This window comes from Leiobunum rupestre, chromosome 4 (assembly GCF_980474605.1).
Source record: "Leiobunum rupestre chromosome 4, qqLeiRupe1.1.hap1, whole genome shotgun sequence".
Taxonomy (NCBI): Eukaryota; Metazoa; Arthropoda; class Arachnida; order Opiliones; family Sclerosomatidae; genus Leiobunum; species Leiobunum rupestre.
The window spans coordinates 35,778,219-35,794,003 of NC_143387.1; the positions used below are offsets into that span (position 1 = coordinate 35,778,219).

General features: G+C 38.7%; 1 protein-coding gene across 3 annotated transcripts in view; it reads left to right on the plus strand.

The window, feature by feature from the left end:
• The window catches only part of Eip74EF (Ecdysone-induced protein E74), a 101,583-nt gene that overhangs the window by 50,968 nt on the left and 34,830 nt on the right, over window positions 1-15,785 (plus strand). The gene's annotated exons all lie outside the window — the stretch shown is intronic.

A 15,785-nucleotide genomic window follows, 5' to 3' on the forward strand; every position in this document is an offset into this window, starting at 1 on the left:
TTTTGATCATATCGCCCGCCAAATGGAAGTTGCTTGCGCAGTACGGACATCTAGCGGGTGATGTGGCAATAGTTATGAGTTACTTTTCGCTTTAAATTGTCCTAAGTTATAATTTCACAAATAAATAACCCCTAAAATTTAGTCAAGTTAATGATAGTAATTTAACGTTTTTTTATTTTTAAATAAATATTTTTTAATAGGTAAGGTCGTTTCATATTTCGATAGTAGATGGCGCTGCTTCTAGGCTGATCCTGTTGCTAAGCCACATTTCTAGTATTGGCTAGATGGCGCAAGTGAGCCTTTAATTAGCGCTCATCATTCTAGGGGGGGGGGGGGGGGGGCAGAATAACATAGTGAGGGGAGATTGGTGCATATAGCCATGGATAGCGTAGAGCCTTCACACCAAGCGCGCCAATGAAAAAATATACACAAAAAAACCAGTCTTTTATTATCGAAGGAAAAATTGTTATCTACGGGACTGGCTAGATGGCGATAGTGAGCCTTTCACTCATCATTCTAGGCGGGAGGGAAATAACGTGTGCTGTTAAAGGTTGGTTGTTTTCTACGGAGCTGGCTAGATGGCGATAGTGAGCCATTTTGTATACTCAGTTTTATAATCTCGATAGCGCTCGTCCTAGGAGAAGTTGTATGGCATCTGTATTCTACCTCAGATATAATTTAGCAGAATATTTTAATTAAGTACATTATTATATTTTTAAAATATTTATAAAGGGGTTTTACGCGGAATGTCGTTACAGCTCTTACTAAATAAAAGCGGGAATCATTTTAAAAAATTGTTAAAACTGAGGAAATTATTTCTCGAAACGTACCGAACGCGGCGTGCTCTTCACAGATGGCGTGGTCTCCGACAGTTTCGCACTTAGCTATTTAGGTCAACAGTGTGTAATTCATTAAATGATAATGGTTACCCCTTTTTCTTTCTGAACCTTGTTTCTTCCTTACTGGAAATTGGTTTGGAAGGGACCACGAGAGACTGATAATTTATTGAGGGGCAAGTTGAAGGGGGATTCTTGTCTATAAATACCTCATACTTGACTCAAGATAAAATAGAAAAGATATTCGTATTAAATGTTTCGTCGGGGTTGAGTTGTATGGCTTTTAATCCAGAACTGCTAATAATTGGGTAAATTCTCGTACAAATTGAACGCCACCTCCTCGTGTTTGAAGACAATTGATTGGTGTTTACGAATGAGGTTCAGGCACTTGGATGGTTTCGTAAGAAATTTGGTCAAACCTCCACGGTGTCAAAGGTGAGACGTTGACGTCACCAACATTATTTTAGCCATGGACAAATTAAAAAATTTCCCGACGTATTAAAAGGTGGATGAAAAATATCCGATTCACATTTTGAATTTAAACGAAGACATTTTTTACCCAATTTTAATTAAATTACAGCAATGACGCTGAACGATTGGAAACGCGTCATGTTATGAAATCTCTAGGGCAGTTGGGGAAAGCCAATATCCGGGGGCCCAACGGAGAAAAGAGCCCATAAGCGTGCTTATTAGGGCCCCCCGTTCTTACAGAAACGTTCCCTGCTTGGCCCTGCTCTAGAAAGATGAGGTTACGTGGTACTAGGTCAAGGCTTAGGATTGGGCTCAAAGGAAGTTGATGTGAAAAATTCTACTGACGTTAGCCTTCCACTCTAAAGACTAATGACGTAAATGCAGTATGGTCACGCGGAAGAGTGTCTAAAGAAAGCCACGCCTCCCCAACATTTTTCGACATCGACCTATTCTTAGAAAGTTGTCAAAGTCAAATAATGAGAGTCGCGTATCAGCTAGTGCCAAGAAAATGGTTTCATTTCAGAAGTTTGTTCGTTTGAAATTGAGTGTCGGGGGGGGGGGGGGGGTGATAGCTATGTACACTACACTTCCGCTAGTTGGAGTCTTGTCTACCATATTTCTTGTTGCTTATCTAACTAAGCTCTCTCTCTTAGAGCTAGGAGCAACAAACACAGCACCCCACACAAGGAGAACGCAACGCGTCAAAAGTCGTGGATTTTCTCGCGTACAATTTTCATTGGCTAGACGCTTTAGCGCCTGCTGCCGTCGGAAGGGGGAAATTCGGAAATTGTCTTCCCCCTTATCATAAAACGTTCAGCGTAAAGGTTCGTCCAATGAAATTTGTACACAACAATGCGTTAGCGGGTTTAAAGCGGTTTAAAGGCTAGCTGCGTTCTCCTTGTGTTTGCAGCTCCTAGCTTGAAGGGAGTAGGAACTAAATCGAAAAATCGTCTGCCAACACGTGCTACGAATTGTTATTAACGTAATTAGTGCCTGGTGGTACGAAATGTGATATTCCTTGATCCACTTAAAACGTGGAAGTTCATACTCCCTTTAAGATTCACCTATATCGTTAAAGTGGTCCCGGTTACGTTACGTTAGTTTAGGAGTGGATACTTAGGCTGTCCCAGAGAAAATTACCTCTATGATTCGCTTGAAATCAATTTTACAGGAAGCTAGAAGCTGACATGTACAAGGGTCGTTTGACCTAAAATACTAGTAGCGGTTAACATAGTGTAAGATGATATGTAAGGTTTTATCAGGTTACAGGAGAGTTTAGGATGATATGTAGGTTTTTCCTGGTTACAGCACAATTTAGGATGATATGTAGAGTTTTTCCTGGTTACAACGCAGTTTAGGATGATATGTAGAGTTTTTCCTGGTTACAGCACAATTTAGGATGATATGTAGAGTTTTTCCCATGTAAAAACAGAGTTTTAGATGATATGTAGGGTTTTTCCTGGTTAAAACACAGTTTAGGATGATATGTAGGATTTTCGATTGTTACAGCAGAGTTTAGGATGATATGTAGGGTTTTCCTGGTAACAACAGAGTGTAGGATGGAATGTAAGGTTTTTCCATGTAACCAGAGTTTAGGATGATGTGTAGTGTTTTACCTTGTTACAGCAGAGTTTAGGATATGTAGGTTTTTCCCTTGTTACAGCAGAGTTTAGGAGGATATGTAGGGTTTTTCCATGTGACAACAGAGTTTAGGAGGATATGTAGGGTTTTATCCATGTAACAACAGAATTTATGATGGTTTGTCGGGGTTTTTCCGAAATTCTTACGGGAAAACCAACATTTAGGAGGTTTGATTTTAATTGTTTTATTTATACAAGATGTCGCTAATTTAAACTGGTTGGGATTGTATACTTCTAAAGCTTTTTTTAACCATACTTTATGTGAAAACTATGAACGAAAGCAAAAATGTTGCATAAATTGGAAATACGTCAAATATGTTTCGTTTTTTTGGGGATAATTGAAAATTAATACGTTTCAGACTTCTGGCGCCACCTGGCAAGACTTGACAAATCTGTTATAATGCCGTTGTCAGTGAGAAAGGATCAGTCTGTTATTTTACCTTAAAACGGGTTTAGCCTCATTTTCGAGTTCGCTAGTAGCGAAGAAAGTACGAAAATCAGCGCTGGTAACGGACAATTGCAAATTTTGCCGTTTGAGACACGATTGGCGCGAAAAGTGAAAATACTTTTTTACCCGATATTAACGAAAATGGGGCAAAGTAATTTTATTTTAAGCGCATTTGTTTCCAAAGTGGAAAAAAACGGTAACTAAGACAATGAGAATTAAAATTAACGCTCGCTACGAAATAAGTCATTTGAAGTGTCCGTGGGTCATAGGAAAAACGCGCCATATATTTCCGCTTAGCATTACATTTCGGATAGATTCAAAAGCGAGTTGAAGCGCCGAGGAGCGATAATTAGTATCATTCATCTGGCGAACGCAGTGTTGGCTAAAGAATAAGCGACTTCATTTTGAGGTCATAAACATAAAAGCGCACGACGGAACATGTATTCGCTCTCCTTTCACGCGAGGGGCGCTGAATAACGGCGCTTATTTCCGCCCCATCTAGCGAGGATTTCTCCGACATCCCTTCTGGAGATTTTGTCTGCTTTTTTCGCTCATTTTTTTGTTGCTGGAATTGGGGTCAATCTGTTTGCAGACGTCGTGGGTGGAGTGCCGGCGGAAGGTCATAGTTTTGCTCCACTTTGACCCCCCTTCACCCCCACCCAGACCCCAGAAGTTGCGAGAAAAAAATGTTGCCGAGGATATCTAAGTAGACCCTGATTTGTCCCTTTTGTACGTTGTTCCTCAATTCGTTCCTATCGATTTCGTATTTTTTTTTTTAAATAGCAAAGATTCTCGAGCCTGGTCGAGGTCACGCTTAGTTCGTCCAAGCCTAGGTACGCGCGAGGACGTACTTTCAAATTAAAATTTATTTCTTGACCTACTTTGCTTTTATACCTTTGTAAGATGATCGATACTTGTCGCGGTTCAAGCGTTTTTCTGGGGTAAAGAGTTCTTTTTTTAGTTACGTGACAATGTTACGCGTTCTATGACCTTACGTTTTGTTTCGCAATTGCCAATGACTTCTTTCAGGTTCGAACTTGCCACAAATATTCAGCTTAACGTAACTCTACGTCTTGGCGGACGAATGGTCAGTTGTGAAAACGTTGTACCCCTGATTCCTAACGTTCAGAACTATTTCGTGATTTCCAGTGATTTAACACACTATTTCTGTGATTTCCAATTCTGATTTTCTGGCTTTCTTGGTGGTGGTATGTTGGCAAAATTGAAATTTTGTTGACCTTTTTAACGTGTTGGCTAACGTTGCTAAAATCAGGTTTTTATGCCTCTTTTCAAAACCCTTGGGACATTTGCCAAAAAAAAAAAAAAAAAACAGATCAATTAGTCGAATTTAGTTGACCTTTTCTGTAAGAATCCATTATTTCTGATATTGTTTGAATAGTTAGGGAAAAACCTGGTTCCCCCTAATCTAACTCCTTTTGGCACGCCCCTGAATATACAACTATCAACTAGTTAAGTTAATTCACGTTGACTACTTGAGGACTAAGAGAAAAATACCCGTACGTGATCCAAGTAACGAAGTAATGACATTTGCCATTTAGCCGGGTCCCTAGAAAACTAAATGTGTTCTAATCTAATAAGTTTTGTCTTCTTCGGCAACTTAATCCCATCGGTATTGGGGCCGATTGGATTATATTTCAGGAAGTGCAGTGGCTGTTGGTGTCTCCCCTTTGCCCTTTGCAACGAGTCGGACTTGATTTTCGATGAAATGAGTTTGGTCCCAGGCTTAATCCGAGTAGCTCGATTAGTGATAATTAAAACTCGTCAGTGTTGGAATAATCAATTACCTTTGACCACCTTTCATCAACGGTTTATTCTAGATCCCTCCTTGTTTGGTAGGGTGCGCCATAACTTCTCTCTTTTCTCGCTCATGGCGCTAGTCTAGAACGATAATAGAAACAACCAATTCTTCTATTAGAGGAAGCGTGCCCGCCTTGAAGAGGTTTTCTCACTTGAAACCTCCATTGTTTCATATTTAGTGTTTATTTTTTAAACGTACCCTTAATTAACATATAAACAACAATATCAGAACTATAAATTAATTATTTGCATTATAGTTTGGATATTTATTCAAATATAATTTCTTAATAATGAGGTACGTGGTTTTAGATTCACGAAACGCGTTTCAGTAGATATGAGAAAATAAAGCAGTACCAAAGCGGCGATACTTTTAGGGGGATTACTACTCAAAAACCACGGTATGTCACACTACGTAAACACGTGGTAAGAAAAATAAGGGGAGGGGAATATGTATTGCCCGAAATTCCTGAGAAGGTTATACTCTCCTTTAACGCCGCCGCCGTCGAAAAATGTTGTCGCGCCGCCGCTGGTTATATATAAAATGGCTTGCGCCGCCGCCGGTTTTAAAACGGCGCACCGCTGGCTCTTTATAATAGTTTTTAATTTCTGGCTCTTCTCATATTCAAATATGTTTTGCTAGGCAGAGTAAAGTAGCTGTGGTTTTTTTAAAAATATCCTGTAAATTTGTGAAATATTAGGCTTATTTCTTGCCCTCCGTAGTCTGTTATGAAGGCTCTGTTATTTTCATTTTCAGCTAAGTGTCGTCTGCTTTATTTTAACAGAATACGATTAGGTCGTTCGGCAATCCGCTCAGGCTGCTCAGTGGCCAAGTAATTGAAAGTTAAATTACAACTAAACATATTATAATCACTGAGAACAGTAAACAATTAGATGAAGATGACCGAACAGAATTTAATAAAGACTTGCAAATCAAATTCGATAAAGAAGAGAAAAGTGTTGTTTGGCGTTATTTCGGAACTCTAATGAAAAGAGATAAGGTAGTTGATACCAACAATAACTATTGCAATTTGTGTCTAAAACCAAAGGATGGCCTTAAAGGAAAACTGAAAAAATATAAAAGTAATTAAAATAAATTCCAAGACAAACTTTACATAAACCACGTTCACACTAGAGCCAAAACCCAGTTTAGGTCAGTTTGTATGCCAGTTTTGACCGCCGACGATAATTCTTGGTTCACACGTGCGAAATCGCTTCACCCCGGTTCGCTTATAGCCAAGGCTTAACGCCATTTAAAATTATGACTAGAATTTTGAAAATACTAAAATGTATACCAAAACAATTAGTTAATCATGTTTACTATACATATAGTAATATTATTTGATATTATTTAGAATTGTATCCCCATTATTTTTGAAAATACGAGCAATTTGACTTCCCCGCCTTGTCGTTTTGAAAGCGATTCTAAGCGAACCGACTTGGACGAGTTGCTTCAGAACCAACATGAAGCGATTTCTCACGCTGGTTTTGGAAACTAGTTATCTAAACGAAGCGATTCTAGGGGTAAGTGTGAACGTGGCTATAGAGACGCCGTCAAACGCCGCCGCCGCCGCCGCTGATCAATTTCTGACCAAACGCCGCCGCCGACTTATTTGCTATCGGTGCGGGGCTCTAGTTTATTCGCTTAGAAAGCTAACCGCTCCCTCGACGTTTTCTCAAATTTCAAGAACAGAAACTTCTGGAATTAATTTGTCTTAATTGCTTTCGTCGCCCGTCATACAACGCCAAGTTAGCGACGAACTTCTACTCAAACGGATCCAGCTGAAGTTATATTCGGACAATCGCGCGGTATTTGGAAGTCCACCATTCCGGGGATTGAAGGTAAAACCGGGCTTCAAGCGCGCGCGTTGACCTTTAAACAATAATGAACTCTCGAACAACGACGAAGTTGAGATGTCACCACCAGAACGTGTGGTCGTGCTAGGACGAAACAATGAGTAGGCCTATCCTAGTTTCGATTAAGTCTGCTTTTTATCGACTACTAAACTGGAGTTAGCGAAGAATCTAAGATTGGCCCAATTAATTAGTAAGCTCAGCGACGTATCTAGAGATGGAGGTAATATTTCCTCTGCTATACAGGGTGTCTAAAGGTTATGCAAATATTTGAAGGAGTTGTAGGGGGTGAGTTGAGAAGTACGCCTGTTTTTCCCCCCTTTTTCCTACGATGAGTTAAAAGAGCGCCAGAGAGCTTCAAAGTGTGGCCTACTAGCCCCTGGAAGTAGGCTGCAACAAGCGCAAAACCAAACAGCAGGGAAACGTAAATATTAAGGTTTGGGTTCGTGTGATAGGTAAAAAAAGGACTCTGTAAACAAATCGAGGTAACTAGCGTAAAAACAGTAAACTTAAACGGTATTTAAAGTCCCTGCTGCTTGGTTTTGCGCTTGTTGTAGCCTACTTCCAGGGGCTAGTAGGCCACACTTTGAAGCTCTCTGGCGCTCTTTTAACTCATCGTAGGAAAATGGGACAAAAACAGGCACACTTCTCAACTCACTCCCTACAACATCTTCAAATTTTAATAACTTTTAGAAGCACCCTGTATAGGGTATAGCGAATTTCAGTTGTAGAATATCTAGTGTATTTTTACCAACCTAGCCAGCATGATCGTCTTGTTCAACATCGTACCTCTGCATTATTTTGAGTTAAGTTAGAAGAAACCACCTATGGACTCGAAGATCTATTTGATCCGAGTTTCGCGTTGCTCGAAGACCTATCGGTACGAGTTATTAGTAAAATTTTAAATTTCTTCAAATTTGTTTAGGATTTAGCTATATTATCCCTTTTATTTATGGACTTATCTACTTTTTCGCGTATTTTATCATTATTTTGAGTTGAGTCTTAAAGGAAGAGTTAGGCGGTGACAAAAATTTTCCTCTACCGAGAGAAATACGTCATAAACGTTTTAACCTTGACGTCCACCGCCGACCTAGGGTCAATATGACGAGAAGCGTTCACCTTTCTTTCGGTAGTGGCGCTCGCCAACCTTCAGACGTGATTTGTGTTCCTAAAAGGGGACACTTGGTGTAACCTCCTGACTTTTAGCAACCATATTAATTCGCCGTTTTGCGTCTTCGGAATTTCAATAAACATTTTCCGTGAAATCCGGCGCGGATATTTCAACATTTAATGAGCGTTATTCCGCCCACGTCTGACTTCTTACCTATTTGACCTTTGCCAGAATAGCGATGCCCATTATGGGCGGACCATTGCGAAAGAAATATGATCTGCAACTAGACGAGTGTCGTCAATAAATTGCGTTCCAAAAATTCTGTTTTGAAAGAACTTCAACTTTAGCACGCCCTACCACCGTGAAAAGCGCTAAATTATTTTAAAAAAAAATTGATCTATAACAATCGACTATTGACAAACACCATAAAAACTTGTTCTTTAAATATACACTTTTTTTGTCGTAAAATTGATTGGCAATCGTTATTTTATCTTTTACTAATATGGAAATGCTACCAATAGGCCTTGCTGGACTTCATTTTACGTAGCTCATTCGTCACGAAATACGTAGAAGTTCAGTTCAGTTTATGCTTAAAAACTAGTGTTGTAAGTCGGAAAATTTCCCGTTCGGAAAATATTAAAAACGTTTTCATTCCATGATTTGTCTAATATATTGTTTGCAAATTTAAATAAAGCGGCATTTTCACCTAATTTTTTCGAATCTAAAAGTAAAACTAAACCTATAGACTAGTTTAAACTGGTTGAAATGTAACACTATTAATGTTTTGTAGTATGTTTACTGATATTAGTCATTTTAAATCGATAAAAAGTTTAAAACATTAAAAACCCTTGAAAAGTAATATATGTTTAAATTTTTTATTTTTCCGATTTGCGGAAAATTTTCCGCAATTCGGAAAATTTTCTGGAAATTTTTCCGCATTTTATTTTTCCGGAAAATTAACAACCCTATTAAAAACCGTGTATCTCGTCGAATTTAATCGGGCCTTTTCGTAGTAAAACGTCAACGATACGTCACCCATGAATATTCAAATCAAGAAGGCCAATGTTACTTAATAGAAAGGCATATTCATTGTGAAATACACAATGTGTATAATTAAATAAAAAACAAATGGATTAATTAAAGATAGTTTCGATCATTTTTCAATTTCAATTGATCGAACTAAAAGTTGGAAAAGTTGGACATTTACAAATTTCGCGCAACAAAGTGCGCTTTTGAGCTTTTACGGTATTACTTTCCGACTATTCCTGGTTTTAATGGTGACTTAATTTTATAACTGGATTTCAATATTTTTTAAGCGACCGAAATTTCTGCCCGATCTTTTTTGACGCGAAACTCGACAAATAGGTATCTAAACGCCCATGACAAGAGGAGCCGGGTTCGATCCCAGCTTGTAACACTGGGTGAAAACAACTCGGAACAACTCCTTCCGCGTTGAGTCTACAAGTTCTCTCCCCACTGGTTTAAGGGGTTTTCCCCGAGCTCTTCGGTTTCCCCTTCCATAATATGACTTGTTGAGGTTAACGTTAATAGTTAGTTTAAGAGAGCTGTTGGCTCGCGTGGCGTGAAGGGCTTGCCACCACCCTCCTACGCGTCGTAACCCGGCCACCTGAATTAATGGCTTTAAAAGTCGCTCGATGACTTATAGGCCTAAGGTGGTGTCTTGGGTATTAGCCTAGCTGATTAATAAAAATTAGAGGTCGGGGATGGTTAACTTTTATTCAATAGATAAAGCTCTCAAAATTATTCGAAAAATGTTTAGATCAAGTAATTTATATTTCTGTATTATCCGATTATTTTTTTGATAAATATGTAAAATTATTAACCGGTAAATTTCTTTGTTTACATTTTTTCCTGAAAAAAATCAATTTAAACATGGATAATGATTAACCGTCCCCGACTTCTAATAAAAATATATACCTATTTAAATTTCGGTTAAAAAAATAAACCAACGAAATAAATATTAAACATATAAAGATATTCATGTTGAAACGGTTGGAAATATCAATTCTTTCTTTGCGACACAAAGCCAAAGTCGTCTGTCGTATAATGAAATCAAAGCCAAAGCGTTAAAATTCTACAATTAACAGTTGGATCAAAGACGAACGCCGCTTTTCTGAGTATCTTGGACTCTTCGATTGGTATTTGGGAGAAAACGAATCTCGAAATCCGAAATGTGCTTTATTGTCCTTGACAAATGTGGCCGCCAAAATTAGGCCTATGAACCCGACGCGCCGACTTGTTCCCTTCAATTTCGATGAAACCGGTTCTCGGGCCTTTCATTCTTTAACGACTATTTTTTATGTTACGCAAAAAAGAACGGATTTCCGATTCATTTTTAATTGGAAAAATATTCATTCCAAACTTGGTCTAATCATTGACTTGAGAAAATTATTAAACTCTGTAACGTTATTAAAGCTAGCGTACTTTTACATTACGCAACCAACGCAAATATTCAGCGTTCATTTTAACTCTTTTTTTTTTCATTGGGATGGTTTACATACCCTAAGAATGACTGATGAACTGTGTAGGTAGCGGTACATTTCTGGGCTGGTAATTAAATATAATAATAATACAAGAATGAATACATTTAATAAGAAGAATTATATGGTATATATACTTATAATACTAATAATGGTATATAATACGTGTTATTTTGACATTTTTCATGTTAGGGTAAGTAATACCACGGTTTACGGTAAATTTGCGCCAATTTAAAAAAAAAAGTACGAAAGGTACGCTTAATTTTTATGAACTTCTTTTAATGTAACAAACACTACTATATTTGTATTAATAGAAAAATTAAGCACGCAACGTTACGAACGTCATCGTGTAGCCTTCGCTAGCGTCAGCAGTACGAAGTTTTTGCAATTACGCGTTAAATTGTAGGTACGACACCATAAAAAATGATAAAAATACAACGTGAGTTGATAAACTTGTAGAAAACGTCGCGCTTGTTTTTAAAGTGTACACCTAATTTGTTTGGTTTAATTAGTGTTTCCCGCTTTACCTATAATAATTAGCGAGTTTCAATAATATCTGACACACGCGTAGTTAGACGAAATAGTAGACGAGGATGGTACTTTGACGTCAAACCTCAGCGTGACCTATGACGTCATCTTAGGCTTCCATTTGTTGTGACAAGTACCATACTAATAGCTTTCATTTTATTTTTATTATATTATCAAGTATAGTTTTTTAAATCCAAGAGTATGCCATTAATCATTAAACGTGAAATATTTTCAAAGTACCGCTCACTTTTGTGAAGGTACGAAAAATATGTTTGATAGAAAAGTGGGATGTGAATCGACTTTTGTTGTAGAACACGAGCTAATAAGCTTAAATGTACGGGTAATTTGCGGACGTCTTCGCCCCGTGTCGCCGTAAGATAATTTACTTTAATATTAAACCACCTTGGCGATTCGGAGCCACTACATTTATCGCGGCACCCCTTTCGAGAGAGATAATTACTTGGAAATACGCGAAGTGGCGAAAATTGTGACGGGGGGATTGGTGGAAATGCAACAATGGTGTTTGTCCGTGGCCCCAACTTGGCTCCGAGTAGTTGACCATGAAATGAGCGGATCCTATCCTACTCGTTAGCGAGAAGACCAACGACCCGTCTCAATGCCAACACCTTTACCGTAACAGTCGCTGCCTCACTAGGTGCTTGACTTCGGATGATAGTTTCGTTTTTGAAGGTTAGCAGTGAGCGCTTAACATTTCGAATATTGTCTAAACCGAAGATACTATAATTTCGACATCGAAAAATATTTTAGTCGATAATTTCCATTTAAGACCTTTACAACGACAGGCAGCGTGCTTTTGCAATTAAAAATTATATGATATAATGTCCTAAATGATTACGTTATAATAGAAGTAAATTTTATTAAACTGATTCATTACGAAATGTTCTTTTTCTCTATAACTTGAAATTCAAGTACTGCAGTATAGAATTTAGTACAGTTGTCAATTTGACCTAGAATACTCGAAGTCAATCAAAAGATTCTACAGAGTTCGTACGGAACCTGGATATCCTAGTTACCCTGGATAAGTCAGGGATTTAAATAATATCGTAAAAAGTAAGGTTTAAGTCAAGGTTCTATCAGTTAACAAACTTTGCATCGCGGATAATATTCCCAATATAGTGGGAATATAATAATTAATAATAATTAATTAAGTTTGTTATGGTTTCATGAAAACGTGAAAATTACCACGTATATTACTAAAAAGGTCAGGGATATCGCCACGAATTGGTCCGGGATAACCTGGAGAAGTCAGGGATTTGAAATCCGAAAATTTCGTACGAGCCCTGTTCTAAATTCATAGGATAGAAATAAATAAACATTTTACGAAATGTTCTTGTTTAATCACAATTTTTAATATCTTCAGTTTCTAATTGTGATAGATATGTGTTCAGGTAATAGCCCCACTGATATGGCGATAACAAAATTTAGAAATGATACGGTTACCGTAAAAAAAAAGCGTGGGATTTCTTAAAAACGCAACTCAATAAAGTAATTTTATTGCTTCCAATATTGGCAATGTTCCACATGAAATTATTTGAGACCATAAGGGAATTTTGGGATATTGTGGGGGTACATTGAGGCTCATTTACGTGATACTAGTAGGCTCATTTACGTGATACTATTAGGCTCATTTACGTGATACTATTCGGCTCATTTTCGGGATACTATTCGGCTCATTTTCGGGATACTATTCGGCTCATTTTCGGGATACTATTCGGCTCATTTTCGGGATACTATTCGGCTCATTTTCGGGATACTATTCGGCTCATTTTCGGGATACTATTCGGCTCATTTTCGGGATACTATTCGGCTCATTTTCGGGATACTATTCGGCTCATTTTCGGGATACTATTCGGCTCATTTTCGGGATACTATTCGGCTCATTTTCGGGATACTATTCGGCTCATTTTCGGGATACTATTCGGCTCATTTTCGGGATACTATTCGGCTCATTTTCGGGATACTATTCGGCTCATTTTCGGGATATTATTCGGCTCATTTTCGGGATATTATTCGGCTCATTTTCGGGATATTATTCGGCTCATTTTCGGGATATTATTCGGCTCATTTTCGGGATATTATTCGGCTCATTTTCGGGATATTATTCGGCTCATTTTCGGGATATTATTCGGCTCAAAATCTACACATAATGTAGCGGCGCCAATGGCCCCAAAACATACGTTTTACCGGTGTTAGCGATTTAATTATTAAACTTTGAACACAGAATGGCAGTATTCGGGTCCTCCCGATTTAAACGCCGTTTACGGAATTAAAATATGACAAACGTTTGCTTTTAAAACCACTCCTAATCATTAGCTATGTTGACCATTTGAACAATGAAAGCGGTAAAGAATCAACAACGCGAAGAAATAGTTAAAACCTAAAAAGACTCCGCAGCTGCGAAGAATTTTTAAAGGATAATAACCGTCATTACATTTTAATTGCCTAAAAACTAAAGAAAATAGTGTAATGCTTATAAGAAAATTTAATTTAGAATTAAATTTAGAAATTTACATTCTTCCGAAACTGAAACGCAGTGGCGCTACCTATCGCTATTTGTGTTAAACGATGGCGTCTTTTCCGACTTTTGCTATACGTTAATTCTAGAGCCGACCGCCATCCACCTCTGGCGCTAGGAGTAGGGAGTTAAAGGGCAAAATATGGGTCGCAAATATTTTGGAGAGGGACGGTGTTAGTTATTTGATTTAATTGGTTGTGGATCGAATAACATATAAATTGTAAAAATTATAAATGAAATAATAATAATAATCAGCTAGGCTAATACCCAAGGCACCACCTTAGGCCTAAGTCATCAAGCGATTTTTGAAGCCTTTAATTCAGGTGGCCGGGTTACAATGCGTAGGAGGGTGGTGGCAAGCCCTTCATGCAACGCGTACGAGCCAACAGCTCCCTACACTAACTATTACCGTTAACGTCAACAAGTTTTTATAATAATAGATAATATATTCCTCTGTATTGCCACTTAAAAAGGTAATGTGTGATTTCGCGGTAGCGTATGAAGCCGCTCACTTCTCCAGTGGTTATTTCGGTGTTTCCCAGCAAAACCTTGAGTATCCGAGTGGTATGTCAATAACTCGCGATCCGAACTATTTTTATTTTATCGTTCTTGCGCAAGAAACGTTTTTAATAGTCGTGACGTTATATCGTAGTTGTTGTACCCTGTGGCATCTAGAATCCCCGGGTTTCAATCACGAATATCGTTCAATCGCTCGTCGATGGTGCATAGTGTGTCACTAACACCACACGTAGAACGACTGACGACCTTTGCGACGAACCGAACCGCGACGCGACACTTTCACCTCTAACTCCCTGAAACTCAATTTCGTCATTGAGATTCTATAAAATATTCATTTTTTCCCCATTGTCTCGATATTATCCAATTGAACTAATCACGGCAGCCGATACACTCTTGCCTAGGTTTTCCGATTGCGAACCAACTCTTTTAGTGATCGAAGAGATTTTCAGGCATTATCAAAAGTGACACCTTATACTGGAAGGCTTCCAAACCAGGGACACCTTATACTGGAAGGCTTCCAAACCAGGGACACCTTATACTGGAAGGCTTCCAAACCAGGGACACCTTATACTGGAAGGCTTCCAAACCAGGGACACCTTATACTGGAAGGCTTCCAAACCAGGGACACCTTATACTGGAAGGCTTCCAAACCAGGGACACCTTATACTGGAAGGCTTCCAAACCAGGGACACCTTATACTGGAAGGCTTCCGAACCAGGGACACCTTATACTGGAAGGCTTCCCAACCAGGGACACCTTATACTGGAAGGCTTCCGAACCAGGGACACCTTATACTGGAAGGATTCCAAACCAGGGACACCTTATACTGGAAGGATTCCAAACCAGGGACCCCTTATACTGGAAGGATTCCAAACCAGGGACCCCTTATACTGGAAGGATTCCAAACCAGGGACCCCTTATACTGTAAGCTTTAAAAAAAAGACACTTTAAACTCGAAGATTTGAAAAGGCACAAATATTCTGAGCGTGTTAGTTTACTGGAAACAATGTATTGAGCGAAATGGGTATCGCTAAAAAATGTCCAAAATATGTAGACTGGAGAAGCTGAAAAAACGACAATGCTGCTGTATATTCCGAAATGAAACAAGCAGGAAAAACAAATGTTTGAAATTGTAGAAGACGGGCTTCTGAAAAAAGCGCATATCGAACACTGCGGACTATAAAAGTTTAAAAAGACCAAAGTATATATACGCGTCTAAAGCCGAACGGAAAAGCCTAATTTAAATTTTACCCTCGGAAGCGCTTGAAATTTTAATATAGCCGAGAAGTTCGTAGAGTATCGGGATTTTTCACCGTTCAAATCGCGCGTCTTCAAACTCACCCTAGCGAAGAGAAAATATTTAGGTCACGTGACCTCTCGGCGCTTAGCTTACGAGAAGGGACTTGTTCGAACAGCGCCAGGAAGGAGCTGCGGGGGGGATTCCAGTTACGAAGTCGGGAGGGGGGGATTCACGGGCCGAGTCAGACCGGAAAATATTAATTTCCGAAAGGGAACGCGAGGTTTCT